The 19,087-nt window shown below is 41.2% G+C and overlaps 1 long non-coding RNA gene across 5 annotated transcripts; it reads left to right on the top strand.

Annotated features, from left to right (window-relative positions):
- Positions 1-13,692: 13,692 nt before the first annotated feature.
- On the top strand, positions 13,693-17,549 carry LOC125536195 (uncharacterized). Of its 5 annotated transcripts, none has more exons than XR_015615810.1 (6): positions 13,693-14,261; positions 16,033-16,318; positions 16,630-16,779; positions 16,846-16,968; positions 17,042-17,135; positions 17,260-17,549. It is a non-coding gene; the product is annotated as an uncharacterized LOC125536195 (long non-coding RNA). The 5 variants fall into 5 exon arrangements; XR_015615809.1 differs by having other exon boundaries at positions 13,702-14,261; positions 16,650-16,747; XR_015615818.1 differs by having other exon boundaries at positions 13,702-14,261; positions 16,630-16,747; positions 17,056-17,135.
- The last annotated feature ends 1,538 nt before the right edge of the window (positions 17,550-19,087 follow it).

Genomic DNA, 19,087 nt, shown 5'->3' with positions numbered 1-19,087 from the left:
CGAAGCTTCCTTGGCGTAGGGTCCAAGTCTCTTGGGTCATATTCGGTGAGAAAATCACGTTCCCGAAGGTTTCATTCTGTTTGGACTCCGTTTGATATTCCGTTTCTTCGAAACACTGAAATAGGCAAAAAAACAGCAATTCTGGGCTGGGCCTCCGGTTAATAGGTTAGTCCCAAAAATAATATAAAAGTGGAAAATAAAGCCCAATATAGTCCAAAACAGTATATAATATAGCATGGAGCAATCAAAAATTATAGATCCGTTGGAGACGTATCACACATCACAACCATTTTAATAGCATGTTGGCACGCAAGGTAAACCATTATAAGTCATAGCTAATCAAGCATGGCATAAGTAACTATGATCTCTAATTGTCATTGCAAACATGTTTATTCATAATAGGCTGAATCACGAATGATGAACTAATCATATTTACAAAAACAAGAAAGGTCGAGTTCATACCAGCTTTTCTCATCTCAGTCAGTCCATCATATATCGTCATAATTGCCTTTCACTTGCACGACAGAACGAAGTGAATAATAATAAGAGTGCATGTGCATTGGACTAAGCTGGAATCTGCGAGCATTCAATAAACAGGAGAAGACAAGGCAATATGGGCTCTTGGTTAAATCAACAGTAATGCATATAAGAGCCACTTCAACAATTTAATTATGGTCTTCTCCTATCGACCCCCAAAGAAAAGAAAAGAAATAAAAATATTTACGCGGGAAAGCTCCCAACAAGCAAAAGAAGAACGAGAAATATTTTTGGATGTTCTTCTTTTTAATTATTACCACTACAGCAAGAAAGTAAACTAGCTAGAAGCTATTACTAATTCTTTTTGTTTTTCTTAAGGTTTATCAAATACACAAGAAGAAAGCAAGAAAAAGATAATAAACTAGCATTGATATTACAGTGAAAGAGTATGAGCACCGACATCTAGCAACGAGTGTGTGAACATGAATGTAATGTCGGTGAGAAATACGTACTCCCCCAAGCTTAGGCTTTTGGCCTAAGTTGGTTCATTGCCAAGGATGGCTTGGCAGATACCCGTAGTTGTAGCTGGGGTCGTACTGAGATGCAGAGGCTATCACCTCCTGAGCTGCAGCGTGGCAGCGAGCTGCCTCCGCCCTCCTCTCGTACTCATCTGCCTCCTTTCTGGTAATAAAATGTCTTGGTATTGCCTCCTCACAAATGTACTAGTGAGATAATGGTATTGGCTGCACTTCTTTGCCTCAAAGCTCACAAGATTAGCGTTACGCAAATATGCGTTAAATTCTTCCTTGATTCCCGCTCGATCCATACAATTTTCTAAAGGCCATTCACAGGGCCGCACTGGAGCGTCCCTTGGTGGCTCCTCGTCAGCGTCACGCATTGCAAGCCTGGGTCCTTGATTCCTTGAATAACCACCTTGGAACATTTTCCTAAGCATATTTCCCCCCCTGATTTTTTTTTGAAATTTTTAGTAACTTCAAACAAGAGTGAACCAAGCTCAACAAAATTGATAGCAACTACTCCTACAAGTGCCTAGAGGCTATATCATGCATTAGAACTACTTGGAACCATATAAATTTGACATGCAAGCTCATGAACATGGTCACCTAGGCAACACAAATTTGCAAAGAATAAAGCACTAGAACAAAACCTAATTGGACCAATGGAGGAGTCACATACCAAGGAACAATCTCCCCAAGCAGTTTTGTGAGAGGTGCTTTGTGCAAGGAGATCGAAAATCACAGCAAAGTGAGCTAGAACTCGTGCTTGAGCTGGATATTGGTGTTTGTGGGAGGAAGAAGGAGTGTATGGCTGCAGGAATAAGTGGAGGAGGGCCACCATGGGCCCACGAGGCAGGGGGGCGCGCCCTCCACCCTCGTGGCTAGGTGCTCTCCCCTCTTGTTGTGTTCTCAGTGCTAAAAATTCTCAAATGTTCTAGAAAAAATCATATTCCATTTTCAGGGCATTTGGAGAACTTTTATTTTTGGGGTATTTTTGTATTGCACAGATAAATCAGAAAACAGACAGAAAAATACTATTTTACTTTATTTCAGCTAAATAACAGAAAGTACGGAGAGGGTACAGAAGGTTGTGCCTTCTAGTTTCATCCATGTCATGCTCATCAAAAGGAATCCACTAACAAGGTTGATCAAGTCTTGTTAAGAAACTCATTCCGAATAACATGGAACCGGAGAAATTTCGAATAACACTATGTTACCTCAACGGGGATATGCACATCCCCAATAATAAGAATATAATATCTCTTTTTTACAGTAGGAAGAGGAAATTCAAAACCTCCGATGATAATCGATGGAATTTTTCCAATAGAGTTTATACTGTGGATTTGAGGTTGTTTCCTCAGAAAGTGTACCGTATGCTCATTACCATTAACATGAAAAGTGACATCGCCTTTGTTGCAATCAATAACAGCTCCTGCAGTGTTCAAAAAAGGTCTTCCAAGAATAATAGATATACTATCATCCTTGGGAATATCAAGAATAACAAAGTCCGTTAAAATAGTAACGTTTGCAACCACAACAGGCACATCCTCACAAATACCGACAGGTATAGCAGTTGATTTATTAGCCATTTGCAAAGATATTTCAGTAGGTGTCAACTTATTCAAGTCAAGTCTACGATATAAAGAGAGAGGCATAACACTAGCACCGGCTCCAAGACCACATAAAGCAGTTTTAACATAGTTTCTTTTAATGGAGCATGGTATAGTAGGTACTCCTGGATCTCCAAGTTTCTATGGTATTCCACCCTTAAAAGTATAATTAGCAAGCATGGTGGAAATCTCAGCTTCCGGTATCTTTCTTTTGTTTGTAACAATATCTTTCATATACTTAGCATAAGGATTCATTTTGAGCATATCAGTCAATCGCATACGCAAAAAGATAGGCCTAATCATTTCAGCAAAGCGCTCAAAATCCTCATCATCATTTTTCTTGGATGGTTTCAGAGGGAACGACATGGGTTTCTGAACCCATGGTTCTCTTTCTTTACCATGTTCCCTAGCAACGAGGTCTCTCTTATCATAACGTTGATTCTTTGATTGTGGGTTATCAAGATCAACAGCAGGTTCAATTTCTACATCATTATCATTGCTAGGTTGAGCATCATCATGAACATCATCATTAGCATTTTCATTAGGTTCATGTTCATTATCAGATTGTGTTTCAGCATCAGAAATAGATATATCATTTGGATTCTCAGGTGGTTCAGCAATGGGTTCACTAGAAGCATGCAAAGTCCTATCATTTTTTTTCTTCTTTTTAGAAGTACTAGGTGCATCAATATTATACTCAATTCTCTTAGGGTGGCCTTCAGGATACAAAGGATCCTGAGTCATTCTACCAGTTCTAGTAGCGACTTTAACGGCATAATTATTTTTCTTACTATTCATTTCATTGAGCAGATCATTTTGATCTTTAAGTACTTGTTCTACTTGAGTGGTAACCATAGAAGCATGTTTGCTAATGAGTTTAAGTTCACCTTTAACATTATCCATATAATCACCCAAGTGTTTAAGCATATCGGAATTGTATTTCAATTGTCTACCAAAATAAGCATTAAAATTTTCGTGCTTAACCATAAAATTGTCAAACTCATCTAAGCATGGGCTAGCAAACTTAGTAAGAGGGATTTCAGCTTTATCATATCTATAGAGAGAATTTACCTTTACTACCTGTGTCGGGTTATCAAGACCATGAGTTTCTTCAACAGGTGGTGAATTAAGACCATGTATTTCTTCAATAGGAGGTAAATTCTTAACATCTTCAGCTTTAATACCTTTTTCTTTCATAGATTTCTTTGCCTCTTGCATATCTTTAGGACCGAGAAATAGAACACCTCTCTTCTTCGGAGTTGGTTCAGGAATAGGCTCAGGAATTGGCTCAGGAGCTAGCTCACGAAGTTTACAATTATTTTCATTTTTCAGCATATTATTCAATAGAATTTCAGCTTCATCCGGTGTTCTTTCCCTGAAAACAGAACCAGCACAACTATCCAGGCAATCTCTGGAAGCATCGGTTAGTCCATTATAAAATATATCAAGTATTTCATTTTTCTTAAGAGGATGATCAGGCAAAGCATTAAGTAACTTGAGAAGCCTCCCCCAAGCTTGTGGGAGACTTTCTTCTTCAATTTGCACAAAATTTTACATTTCTCTCAAAGCAGCTTGTTTCTTATGAGCAGGGAAATATTTAGCAGAGAAGTAATAAATCATATCCTGGGGACTACGCACGCAACCAGGATCAAGAGAATTAAACCATATCTTAGCATCACCCTTTAATGAGAACGGAAATATTTTAAGGATATAGAAGTAGCGTGATCTCTCATCATTAGTAAACAGGGTGACTATATCATTTAATTTAGTAAGATGTGCCACAATAGTTTCAGATTCATAGCCATGAAAAGGATCAGATTCAACCAAAGCAATTATATCAGGATCAACAGAGAATTCATAATCCTTATCGGTAACACAGATAGGTGAAGTAGAAAAAGCAGGGTTAGGTTTCATTCTATCATTAAGAGATTGCTTATTCCATTTAGCTAATAACCTCTTGAGTTCATATCTATCTTTGCAAGCTAAAATAGCTAAAGAAGCTTCTTTATCAAAAACAAAACCCTCAGGAATAACAGCCAAATCTCCATCATCACTTTCATCAATATAATCAGTTTCAATAATTTCTTTCTCTATAGCCCTAGCAATTTGTTCATCAAGAAATTCACCAAGTGGCACAAAAGTATCAGGCATAGAAGTAGTTTCATCATAAGTATCATGCATAGCAGAAGTGGCATCATCAATAACATGCGACATATCAGAATGAATAGCAGAAGCAGGTTTAGGTGTCGCATGCTTACTCAAAATAGAAGGTGAATCAAGTGTAGAGCTAGATGGCAGTTCCTTACCTCCCCTCGTAGTAGAGGATAAATTGTTGTCTTTGCATCTTTCAAGTTCTTCATAGTGACCAGCAGATATAAATCCCAAGGGACTCAAAGAATAGAGCTATGCTCCCCGGTAACGGCGCTAGAAAATAGTCTTGATAACCACAAGTATAGTGGATCGCAACAGTTTTCGAGGGTAGAGTATTCAACCCAAATTTATTGATTCGACACAAGGGGAGCCAATGAATATTCTCAAGTATTAGCAGTTGACTTGTCAATTCAACCACACCTGGATAACTTAATATCTGCAGCAATGTATTTAGTAGCAAAGCAATATGATAGTAGTGGTAACGGTAACAAAAGTAACGCTAGCAAAAGTAATATTTTTTGGTTTTCTGTAGTGATTCTAATAGTAGCAATGGAAAAGTAAATAAGCGAAGAACAATATGTGAAAAGCTCGTAGGCATTGGATCAGTGATGGAGAATTATGCCGGATGCGGTTCATCATGTAACAATCATAACATAGGGTGACACAGAACTAGCTCCAATTCATCAATATAATGTAGGCATGTATTCCGAATATAGTCATACGTGCTTATGGAAAAGAACTTGCATGACATCTTTTGTCCTATCCTCCCGTGGCAGCGTGGTCCTAATGGAAACTAAGGGATATTAAGGCCTCCTTTTAATAGAGTACCGGAATAAAGCATTAGCACATAGTGAATACTAGGGATCAAACCCTAACAAAACCAACTCGATTACCTGATAGATCACATTCCACCCATCACCGTCCAGCAAGCCTACGATGGAATTACTCACGCATGGCGGTGAGCATCATGAAATTGGTGATGGAGGATGGTTGATGATGATGACGGCGATGAATCCCCCTCTCTGGAGCCCCGAACGGACACCAGATCAGCCCTCCCGACAGGTTTTAGGGCTTGGCGGCGGCTCCGTACCATAAAACGCGATGAATTCTTCTCCTTGTTTTTTTCTCCCCGAAAGCAAATATATAGAGTTGGAGTTGAGGTCGGAGGAGCTTCAGGAGGCCCATGAGGTAGCGGGCGCGCCCTAGGGGGGAGGGCGCACCCCCCACCCTCGTGGACAGGGTGTGGGCCCCCTGGTCTTCATCTTTTGCAAGGATTTTTTATTAATTCCAAATAGATGTTTCGTGAAGTTTCAGGTCATTCCAAGAACTTTAGTTTCTGCACATAAATAACACAATGGAAAGTCTGCTAAAAACAGCGTCAGTCCGGGTTAGTTCCATTCAAATCATGCAAGTTAGAGTCCAAAACAAGGGAAAAAGTGTTTGGAAAAGTAGATACTGAGTTTCAAGGCACCTTACAGGTTCAAAATACTGAGTGTGGTCTACAAAAAGTTATTTTGGACCTCCTTTCGCACGTCTGCGTCGCCTGTCCTCGGTTAGGGTATTCCTTGACGAGAATGACGTTGGATGATTGTATGAACCCGAACTCCGATATAGTCCACGGGTGACGAGCCTTTGAGCCATCTGTAGAGAGGATAGTAAAAAAAGGAAGATGGTTAGAAAAACAAAGGAGTATATGGGAGTACTTGTAGGCCCATCCTTATTGTGCTTCCGCCGATGCCCAGTGTATTTTAAGTGCATAATTATGTATGTGCGGTACTGACTTCACAGGCATATTAGGCGAGCGGAGGAAGACGAATTGCTAGTCCGGTATGGACATCGACCAGTCATGTTGAACGGAGACCGGCGGTGTAATGGCCGATGAGGTATGCGGTGAGGTGAGGCCGCTTTGTAGTTCGGCTGAGGTATCTGTAGTATGATCTTCTGTATGGGGGGAGTTCTCCATGCATTCACCTCTAGGGGTGTACGTGACATATACCATGTTTACTGTTTTTACCTCAGGAGGAAACTGCTTCTGTCCCCCGGTGTTCGGTTGGTCAGTCTATTCCCCTTGTGTTCGGCATTTAACTTGCCAGCCTGTCTGAAAACCCAACAGCATCTGTTGATGTGATTAGCTGGTTTATTGGGGTGGCCATGAATCTGGCAGGGCCTATCCTATATCTTGTCTAAATTGGATGGTCCGCCCCTATTTTCCGTGAATGGCTTTTTTCGTTGGCCGGGTCTGGGGCTGCTGAATCCAATGTTGACCGTTGTGTCATGTGTTCTCTCATTGTTATTGCGGTGCTTGCTTTTATTGCGTCGTGGCTTCCCATTGCCGTCCCGGACTTCTGAAGTGCCCGGGTCACTGGCGCTATTGCTTCTACGAGCGAGCGAACTTTCTTCTCACGCGCAAAAGCGGGTCATCAGAGCCGTAAGGGCTGGCATGGATTTTGGTTTTTCCTGACCAAGGTGGAGGGAAGCCACTCATCCCGGATGTTGTGTTTGAGGGCCGCTAGGGATTCTGCGTCCGGACAGTCTACAATTTGGTTCTTTTTAACTAAGAACCTAGTCCAAAGCTTCCTGGCGGACTCCCCGGGCTGCTGGACAATGTGACTTAAATCATCGGCATCCGGTGGCCGGACATATGTACCCTGGAAATTCTCGCGGAAGGCATCTTCCAGATCCTCCCAGCTGCCAATCCAGTCTTCAGGCAGACTGTTTAACCAGTGTCGAGCTGGTCCTTTGAGTTTTAACGGAGGTATTTGATGGCGTGAAGATCGTCTCCGCGGGCCATATCGATGTGGAGAAGGAAATCTTCGATCCTCACCGCGGGATCTCTTGTTCCATCATATGATTCAATATTTACGGGCTTAAACCCTTATGGGAATTCATGATCCATTACTTCGACAGTGAAGCAAAGGGGGTGTGCAACACATCTATATCGGGCCACGACGCGACGTGTCTATGATGGAGTTCGTCTGCGATTTTCAGCCCGGGCGTGACTAGGTTCGTCACGTCCGAATAGATAGTCGTCGCCGTGTGTTGAAGTGCGTCCTCGCAATCTGTGGATAGATCTAGTATGACCTGCTCTGTTGTGCAGGTCCTGCCGAAGGCTGTGTGTATAATCCCGGGCTGTTTTATATTTGTTTTCACGCTCCGGTGGTGTAGGCTGTTGTTCGGCTTGAGTTGCCACTTCCTCCCGACCACGTGGTGGTTTGTTAGCCATGTTGCACGAGGGAGGTATGGACTTTCGTGCCTCCTCATCGAACTAAGGTAGCAGTTTGCACTTCGAGTAACGCTTGGCTGTGCGTTTGGGGTCGTATTCTTCGGCTGCTAGGACATCAGTCCATCTATCGTTGAGCAGATCTTGGTCAGGTTGAAGTTGCTTCCATTTCTTTTTCAGGCTTCTTGCTGTGGCTATGATACGTCCATTTTGCATCATTCTTTTATATCGATATTTATTGCATATGGACTGTTATTACATGTTATGTCACAATACTTATGCCTATTCTCTCTTATTTTACAAGGTTTACATAAGGAGGGAGAATGCCGACAGCTGGAATTCTGGGCTGGAAAAGGAGAAAATATTAGAGACCTATTCTGCACAACTCCAAAAGTCCTGAAACCCCACAGAAGTCATTTTTGGAAATAATAAAAAATATTGAGCGGAAGAAGTTCACCAGAGGGGGGCCCACCTGTCCACGAGGGTGGGGGTGCGCCCCCCTGCCTCGTGGGCCCCCTGTTGGCTCTCCGATGGCCATCTTCTGCTATATGAGGTCTTTCGTCGAGTAAAAAATCATAAGCAACCTTTCAGGACGAAACTCCGCCGCCACGAGGCGGAACCTTGGCAGAACCAATCTAGGGCTCCGGTAGAGCTGTTCTGCCGGGGATACTTCCCTCCGGGAGGGGGAAATCATCGCCATCGTCATCACCAACGCTCCTCCCATCGGGAGAGGGCAATCTCCATCAACATCTTCACCAGCACCATCTCCTCCCAAAACCCTAGTTCATCTCTTGTATCCAATTCTTGTCTCCAAGTCCGGGATTGGTACTAGTAGGTTGCTAGTAGTGTTGATTACTCCTTGTAGTTGATGCTAGTTGGTTTACTTGGTGGAAGATCATATGTTCAGATCCATTATGCATATTAATATCCCTCTGATTATGAACATGAATATGCTTTGTGATTAGTTACGTTTGTTCCTGAGGACACGAGAGAAGTCTTGCTATTAGTTGTCATGTGAATTTGGTATTCGTTTGATATTTTGATGAGATGTATGTTGTCTAGCCTCTAGTGGTGTTATGTGAACGTCGACTACATAACACTTCACAATTATTTGGTCCTAGAGGAAGGCATTGGGAAGTAATAAGTAGATGATGGGTTGCTAGAGTGACAGAAGCTTAAACCCTAGTTTATGCGTTGCTTCGTAAGGGGCTGATTTGGATCCATATGTTTCATGCTATGGTTAGGTTTACCTTAATACTTTTGTTGTGGTTGTGGATGCTTGCAATAGAGGTTAATCATAAGTGGGATGCTTGTTCAAGTAAGAACTGCACCCAAGCACCGGTCCACCCACATATCAAATTATCAAAGTACCGAACGCGAATCATATGAACGTGATGAAAATTAGCTTGACGATATTCCCATGTGTCCTCGGGAGCGCTTTTTCCTTATATAAGAGTTTGTCCAGGCTTGTCCTTCGCTACGAAAAGGATTGGGCCACCTTGCTGCACTTTATTTACTTTTGTTACTTGTTGCTTGTTACAAATTATCTTATCACAAAACTATTTGTTACCACTTATTTCAGTACTTGCAGAGAATACCTTGCTGAAAACCGCATATCATTTCCTTATGCTCCTCGTTGGGCTCGACACTCTTACTTATCGAAAGGAGTACGATAGATCCCCTATACTTGTGGGTCATCAAGACTCTTTTCTGGCGCCGTTTCTGGGGAGTGAAGCGCCTTTGATAGGTGGAATTTGGTAAGGAAAAATTTATATAGTGTGCTGAAATTTACTGTCCCTTGTTACTATGGAAAGTAATCCTCTGAGGGGCTTGTTCGGGGTATCTTCACCCCGACCAGTAGAGCAAAGAATTGCTCCTCAACCTATTGAACCTATTGAAAATGAAAATATTCCCTTTGAAGTTCCTTCAGGTATGTTAGAAAAACTGCTTGATAACCCTTTTACAGGAGATTGAACAAAGCATCCTGATGAACATCTACTTTATGTGGATGAAGTTTGTGGATTATTTAAGCTTGCAGGTATACCCGATGATGTTGTTAAGAAGAAGGTCTTCCCTTTATCTTTGAAGGGAGATGCATCGACATGTTATAGGCTATGTGATGACACGGGATCATGGAACTATAAACGAATGAAATTGGAATTTCATCAGAAGTATTATCCTGTGCATCTTGTTCATCATGATCGCAATTATATATATAAGTTTTGGACTCGCGAAGGAGAAAGCATCGCTCAAGCTTGGGGGAGGCTTAAATCAATGTTATATTCATGCCCCAATAATGAGCTCTCAAAAGAAATAATTCTTCAAAGTTTTTATGCTCGGCTTTCTGAAAACAATCGCATCATGCTCGATACTTCTTGTACTGGCTCTTTTATGATGAAGACTATTGAATTCAAATGGAATTTATTGGATAGAATTAAATGCAACTCTGAAGATTGGGATCTCGATGAAGGTAAGGAGTCAGGTATGACACCTAAGTTTGATTGTGTTAAATCTTTTATGGATACCGATGTTTTCTGTAAATTTAGCACTAAATATGGACTTGACTCTAAGATAGTAGCTTCTTTATGTGAATCTTTTGCTACTTATGTTGATCTCCCTAAAGAGAAGTGGTTTAAATATCATCCTCCCATAGAATCAAAAGTAGTTGCACCTACTAAAGTTGAAGAAAAGATTGTCACTTATAATGATCATGTTGTTCCTACTTCTTATGTTGAGAAACCACCTTTTGCTGTTAGGATAAAGGATCATGCTAAAGCTTCAACTTTGGTTTGTAAAAGTAATATTAGAACTTATACATCTCCTGAGCAAGTTAAAGTTGAACCTAATATTGCTATTGCTAAAGATCTCTTGGCTGATAATATTGATGGGCATGTTATTCATTTCTGTGGTGAAACCGCTAGAATTGCCAAACCCTGTGCTAAAGTTAATCATAGACCTGTGGTAGGCGTGCCTGTTATTTCTGTTAAAATAGGAGATCATTTTTATCATGGCTTATGTGATATGGGTGCTAGTGCTAGTGTTATACCTTATGACTTGTATAAAGAAATATGCATGATATTGCACCCGCTGAGATAGAAGGTATTGATGTTACAATTAAACTTGCCAATAGAGATACTATATCAGCAATGGGAATTGTTAGAGATGTTGAAGTCTTGTGTGGGAAAACTAAATATCCTACTGATTTTCTTGTTCTCAGTTCCCCACAAGACAGCTTTTGTCCCATTATATTTGGTAGACCCTTCTTGAACACTCTTAATGCAAGAATAGACTGCGAAAAGAATGTTGTTACTATTGGTTTGGGTGATATGTCTCATGAGTTTCATTTCTCTAAATTTAGTAGACAACACCATGAAGAAAAATTGCCTAGTAAGGATGAAATTATTGGTCATGCTTCTATTGCCGTACCTCCTAGTGATCCTTTAGAACAATATTTGCTAGACCATGAAAATGATAGGTTTATGAATGAAAGAAGGGAAATAGATGAAGTATTCTTTAAATAGGAACCTATTCTGAAACACAATTTGCCTGTTGAAATCCTAGGGGATCCCCCTCCACCCAAGGGTGATCCCGTGTTTGAGCTTAAACTGTTGCCTGATAATCTTAAATATGCTTATCTTGATGAAAAGAAGATATATCATGTTATTATTAGTGCTAACCTTTCAGAGCATGAAGAAGAGAGGTTATTGAAAACTCTGAAGAAGCACCGTCCTGCTATTGGACATACTCTTGATGATCTTAAGGGCATTAGTCCCACTTTATGTCAACATAAAATAAATTTAGAAGAAGAAGCCAAACCAGTTCGTGATCATCAACGAAGGCTTAATCCTAAAATGAAAGAAGTGGTAAGAAAAGAAACACTAAAGCTTTTGGAGGCAGGTATAATTTACCCCGTTGCTGATAGTCAACGGGCAAGCCCTGTTCATTGAGTCCCTAAGAAGGGAGGTGTTACTATTGTTCCTAATGATAAAGATGAATTGATTCCGCAAAGAATTATTACATGTTATAGGATGGTAATTGATTTCCGCAAATTAAATAAGGCTACTAAGAAAGATCATTACCCCTTACCTTTATCGATCAAATGCTAGAAAGATTATGCAAACATACACTTTATTCCTTTCTAGATGGTTATTCTGGTTTCTCTCAAATACCTGTGTTAGCTAAAGATCAATCAAAGACTACTTTTACATGCCCTGTTGGTACTTTTTTCTTATAGACGTATGCCTTTTGGTTTATGTAATGCACCTGCTACCTTTCAACGATGTATGATGGCTATATTCTCTGACTTTTGTGAAAAGATTTGTGAGGTTTTCATGGACGATTTTTCCGTCTATGGATCCTCTTTTGATGATCGCTTGAGCAATCTTGATCGAGTTTTGCAGAGATGTGAAGAAACTAATCTTGTCTTGAATTGGGAAAAGTGCCACTTTATGGTTAATGAAGGTATTGTATTGGGGCATAAAGTTTCTGAAAGAGGTATTGAAGTTGACAAAGCCAAGGTTGATGCTATTGAAAAGATGCCATGACCCAATGACATAAAAGGTATAAGAAGTTTCCTTGGTGATGCAGGATTTTATAGGAGGTTCATTAAGGACTTCTCAAAAATTTCTCGGCCTCTGACTAATTTATTACAAAAAGATATACCATTTGTCTTTGATGATGATTGTGTACACTAGTAGAAAAAGGGCCTTCAGTCCCGGTTCATAAGGGCCTTTAGTCCCGGTTCTGGAACCAGGACTAAAGGGTCGGTACTAATGCCTATCCCTTTAGTCCCGGTTCAATCCAGAACCGGGACTAAAGGGCGCGGACACGTGGAGCTCCACCTTTAGTCCCGGTTGGTAACACCAACCGGGACTAAAGGAAATTTTATGATTTTTTTTGAATTTTTTTGAATTTTTTTTATTTTCAAATTTCTGAATTATTTTAACCTCTAGTCTGTAATCACCACCCCTCATCACTTCCCAATTTATCCTCTAATCACCCCTCATCATTCCAAATCATCTAACTTCCTGAACGGTCACCCATCCTCCCACTGCCCCAGCCTGAGCACGCTTAACTTCCGGGTTCTATTCTCCCTCGCTTCAAGTCTGCACTTGTTGTTTTCCTGACAGTACTAAGATGTCAATCCTATTAACCTTCAGGAATTTTGCTTGAGCATGAAGTGACACATTTCATAGTTTTATTTTGAAACTATTGTTTTAAAAACAATAATTATTTAGTAACACTAATATTTCTTGAATAATTAGTTTGACCATTGTTTGACCACAGTTTAACCACAGTTTGACCAGATTTGACCAAAATTGAAATTACAGAAATAATTATTTAGTAACACTAATATTCTAGAATAATTAGTTTGACCATTGTTTGACCACAGTTTGCCCGCTGTTTGAATTTTTTTCGATTTTTTTCACTCTAGATCCACTACACCATGACACCACATTCCCTACAGACATGTGTTGGGAAAACTATTGTGTACCAACGGACTGTTGGTTGGAAAAACTTCTATCAGACGGTCGGTCGGCAATACTCACATGTAGCTTCAAACTATCGGTCGGGAATAGTTTATTATCCTACGTCCTATCATCGGTCAGGAATGCTTCACTTCCCTTTGGATTGTTGGTCGGCAATGAAACGATGACCGATTGCTTGTGGCTAAATGGGCCGGCCAGATAGCAGCGCACGGACGAAAAACTTAGCGCAAAAACAGCCCGCTCCGCGAAAAATCCCTCTTTTTTTTCTTGTTCTGCCCCTAACCGGTGCCACAGACTGCCCCCAAATCTCATTCTTCCTCCTAACCTAAATCCGCCGCCGCCGCCGCTCGAGCTCCCTCTCGCCGTCCAGCTACGTGCTCTTCGGCCGGCGAGGCTGTGACCCCCTCTCCCACTCGTTCCCCAGCGTCTCCATCGTCGACCCCACACCATTCTGTTCCTCGGTGAGTGCTCTCTACGGCCAGCCTCCGCGTGTAAGCTTCCAGCGAGGCTGCTGCCGCCCTGCCTGGCCCGTCCTCCCCCTCTCTACCATGGTATCCACCATGGACGTCGGAGTACAGAAGAGATCTTGGCGGCGGTGAGAGAGAGCTCTGGATAGGGTTAATGAGGGGCTTCATATAGAGAGGAGAAAAGAGGTCCTCAGCTCCTTCCCCTTCGGCCTTCCCTAGCCGGATCTGCTCCCCTTCGGCCTTCCCCTGTCGGATCTGCTCCCGTTCGCCCTTCCCCAGCCGGATCTGCTCCCCTTCATCCACCCTGACTCCCCGAGCTCCTCCCTTAGGTAGTTCCTCTGCTCACCACTCTTCCCCTGTTTGTGCTGCTGCCTGCTTGCCGCTTGCTAGTACTGTGTAACCGTGTGCCTACTTGCTCCTGTGGTGCTTGCTGCTTGTGTGGTTGTGGTGTGCTTGCTGCTGTTATACTATGTGTGCTTGCTGTGGTGTGCAGTGTGCTGCTAGCCACGGTTCTGCTGCTTGATGTGCTAGTGCTACTGTCGTATTGCTGCTGAATGTTGATATTCTACTGCCTATTGATTGGTGATTAATCCAGTTTCTTCCCTGGAAATGAAGCATTAGATGTTATACATGGTAATGTGTTGTCCCTTGAAAACTGAAACTCTGTTACGAATTGTAATTCTGTTAAACCTCATAGGGCAATGAACTGTACATTCTCTCAGAAAACTGTAGATGAAGAGAATAACAAAAATATTTTGTATACCATCAACAGGTAAGAAGTGGCATCGAGCTAAACTGACATAATAAAAGGAGAATATAGACCAGCATTGATTGTTACTAGTCAATGCACATAGCTAGATATCGATGTTCTTCTTCTGGTTGTTACTTATTAATTGTTTGGCACTCATCTTGCCCCAACTAACTTTCAGTGATCCGTACTCATGTCGGTATGGCACTGATTTATCTCTAGACATGGTTTTGTCTTACTGTTATAGGCAAATGTTAGTAAACAAAATAGTGTGTTCCTTTCAGAAGAGTACAAAAGAATTCATGTTGCTGTAAAGAAATAAGGTGGACCATCAAATAAAACATTGTTTCAGAATTTGTGGTTTTGGAATGATTATTCGGTTTTTTCTTATGAGACCTTGGTAACAAGATAAAAGTTCCTTACATGATGGAACGCTGATGGAGAGTCAATGGTAAGATGGTCCGCCTAGTGTTTTCCTATCAAAGAAGCAATGCTAACTATGATTTGCTCATTTTAACAAGGCGACCTGATTTTTTTTAAATAGTCTCATATTTTAATGTGATGATATGATGACTTCTTCCGCATTACACCATGTTATATTCATAAAAAATATGCTAAGCGTGTCATACATACAATCTAGTTGGACTCATATTCGATATTGAATTTATGTGTTCCATTCCCAATTTACAGGGCTGCCCCGATTTCATTTCTCAATAAAAACAATAAGACAAATAGGTAGGAACATATCCACCTTCTTACGGTTCTGAAAATTATTACAGAATTACGCAAGCACTCCATGAACCAAAAATTTAGCAACAAACTCTAACCATACACTCAAGTGCTTGGACACAAGAATCAGAAAAACACACTAAAAATGACATATGATGTGGTCAGCCGATTGGTGCGCCTTTTAGGTATCATGACTATTATCCTCCATTCCCATATTATTGTTGTCTTGATTTGCCTGCAATTGTTATCTTGGCTATCATTTAGTCAACCACTTATATTAGGTTTCTTGGCCCGTATTCTTCCATATAGCTATTTCAACTAAATTTGTAGTCTTTCATATATATAGGAATTGTCTTCTACTATTTAGGTCTCACATATATTCCTTGCGGTGTGTTAACTTTGTATGATAAAATAAAATGTCTGTTGAAAATAACTAATAGTATATGATCAGTCTGGACTTTCTTCTCTGCAAAAAACAATTTGTAGTGCAGTCGGCAACTCGGCATCTAACTGTTGGTATATTATTGTGTTGCTTCTTTTCCCCTCAACTTTTACATTTTACCATGCTATTCGCTGCTACCTGTTCTTCATCATATGAGTTCTTACTCCTTCCATTTATGTAGGAATGTCTGAAGAGAGTTATCCCCTATGAGCACATGGACATTGCATAATCAGTCTTATCATGGGAATAATTTGCCTGCCTAAAGAAGGCGAAGTAATCAGCCAAGCAATGATACTGGAGTCCAGTAAAGAGAAATCTTCCAGTGACAATCAAGAGTTGAATCGTAGACATTCCAAAGGAGACAAGTCATCCAACCATCCAGCGGAAGTGTAGACAATTTAAAGAAACCAGCAACTGATCCGGGCAATAATAGCGCATCAGTTTCATCTAGTTCTATACATAAGAAGGTAACACACTTGTATGTTCCACTGGACATCTATTTTTACATGTCTGGCTGAATCACTACGTTTCTAGTCTTCACCGTGTACATATGTCTCTTGCGGGTGTGCTATTTGTTCCAGTGGAAGATAGGTTCCAGTTTTTATAAATGGTCCTCTGCATGTGAATATGTTCTCTGTACACGAACCAAATTGTCGTACTAGTTTTACTGACAACATATACTAGCTAGTATCAGTTTACTGAAAACCTAACCAGTCTGCATGCAATTTTTTTATATATGAAAAATGGTGATGATGAGTGCATGCTGCTGTTTGACTAGATCACTGCCTGCTGGTCCAGATTATATGGTCATGAAGCTCGGCATGCCAAGAGCATCACCCTGTAGCTATGCGTCCTTCTCTAACAAACACTCAAAGCACTACCATGCCGGGCTGTGGGTGCGTACGATTTGAATCTGCAGTAAAGACTGGTAATTTTGTTTGTATCTAGTCTTGACCATGTATGTCGTCGGGCACCAATTTGACTATTTTCACAGGTACTGCCTCATCGACCAAGGATCTACAGCGACGGCGGGACCATCGACCCCATGGAGGCAGCACCAAAACCCTAGCCGCTACTGCTCTCCCCTGAGTCCCCTCCTCATCTCCTTCCTCGTGCGGTACGTGTTACTACACATTTTTTTACATGTTTCTCTCAAGCTAATTTTAATCTCACACCATCCTGGGTGGTAGTCTGTGTGTTTTAGATGCTCTGCTTCATCTTTTCTCAAGCCTCCACCAGTCAAATTCGACCGGGAAAAAGAAACACCTACATACATATTATCGGGTAGTCACCTGACAAAATGTTACATATATCAGTTTTGTCATTTAAGCCCATTTGATGTCATCTTCATAACTCTGTCTATCACCAGCTATGGTGTGGAATATTAACTGGGGATTTTGACATGCAGATGTTCAAGCTGGAGGATGTGGCGATGGAATATGGATCAATGAGATGAAGAAAGGTGTTGATGTCAAGTACCAGAATGATGGAAGGATCTTGTGGTTATCTAGTTGCCCACCAGCAGGATTCAATGTAGATGATGTGCCTCTAGGGCAAATTCTAGAAACGAAAGCGACCCATTTTTGCTCTCAAACAATGAACATATTTTGTTCCCTATTTAATAAGTTAAATTAGTTTATGGGAAATTTTGATGTGAAAATTATTGAATGTGTGTTATTATTGTTTGGTTTTGGTTTACTATTGTTGGAAGACATGCACGTTATTGTAATGATTTGGGTAACATAATTGATATTCTATTGATAATGTGAAATCCAGCTATATGGGAGGGCTAGCTGACGTTGGTTGGCAAAATAAACCCCATCTGACAGTTGGTCGGGAAAAGCTAATGCGAGGCCCAACAGAATGTTGGTCGGGAAAGAATGCCATGTCCGATAGTCGGTCGAGAAAGGCCCATTACAGCCCCAATGGATTGTTGGTCGGGAAAGAATATTCTGACCGATAGTCGGTCGGGAAAGGCCTATGGCGGCGCCAATAGACTGTTGGTCGGGAAAGGTCCATGGCAGGCCCAACAGAATGTTGATCGGGAAAGATGTTCCATAGCCGACAAGGAGTCGGTCGGGAAAACTATGTCAGTCGGGAAAGGGCTTTCCCGTCTGGACTTACCCCAACAGACAGGGTCGGTCGGCAATAGTCTTTCCCGACCGACTGTTTGTTGGTAGACATTGTATTCCCGACCAATCTAGTTGTCAGGGATGTAGTGTTGTGGTGTAGTGATCTTAAAAGCCCCGTAACTTTTTTTCTATTAGGTTTTTGAGGATTTTGAAAATGTTTCGGATGTAACTTTTCGAGTAGATGATTTTTCATATAAAAAACTTTTTCATCCGAGTTAGTATGCAAAAGTTATGCCCATTTTTACAAATTTCAGAGAGATTTTGCAAATAAAGTCAAAATTCACATTTGCAAATTTTCCCAACAACTAGACCACATATCACATGGGAAACTTATTTTCTTTTATTTTTTTGACATTTCCATCATTTTCTTCTATTTTTTTTAAAACTGAAAAGGCGATCTAGGGGGGGTAAGGTTTGAAAATGGGACCTTTAGTACCGGTTCGTGGCACGAACCGGGACTAAAGGTCCCATTTTCATTAGTCCCGGTTCGTGCCTCAAACCGGGACTAAAGGTCTACTCTTTAGTCCCGGTTTGAGGCACGAACCGGGACCAATGGTTGTGGGCTAGGAGTGAGGCCCATTGGTCCTGGTTCATCCCACCAACCGGGACCAAAAGGTCCAGATGAACCGGGACCAATGGCCCACATGGCCCGGCCGGCCCCCGGGCTCATGAACCGGGACCAATGCCCCCATTGGTCCCGGTTCTAGACTGAACCGGGACTAATGGGCTGACCCGGCCTGGACCAAAGCCCTGTTTTCTACTAGTGGTAGAAGCATTTGAAATACTTAAGAAAGCATTGATCTCTGCACCTATTGTTCACCCACCTGATTGGAATTTACCCTTCGAAATTATGTGTGATGCTAGTGATTATGTTGTAGATGCTGTTCTAGGGCAAAGAGTTGATAAGAAATTAAATGTTATCCATTATGCTAGTAAGACTCTAGACAATGCTCAAAGAAATTATGCTACTACTGAAAAAGAATTCTTAGCAGTTGTAGTTGCTTGTGATAAATTCAGACCTTATATTGTTGATTCTAAAGTAACTATTCACACTGATCATGCTGCTATTAAATATCTGATGGAAAAGAAAGATGCTAAACCTAG

The sequence above is a fragment of the Triticum urartu genome, chromosome 1A (assembly GCF_056163025.1).
Source record: "Triticum urartu cultivar PI428250 chromosome 1A, HENAU_Tu73, whole genome shotgun sequence".
NCBI lineage: Eukaryota > Viridiplantae > Streptophyta > Magnoliopsida > Poales > Poaceae > Triticum > Triticum urartu.
The sequence above is the reverse complement of the archived record's forward strand: the minus strand, read 5'-3'. Positions and strand labels throughout refer to the sequence as shown.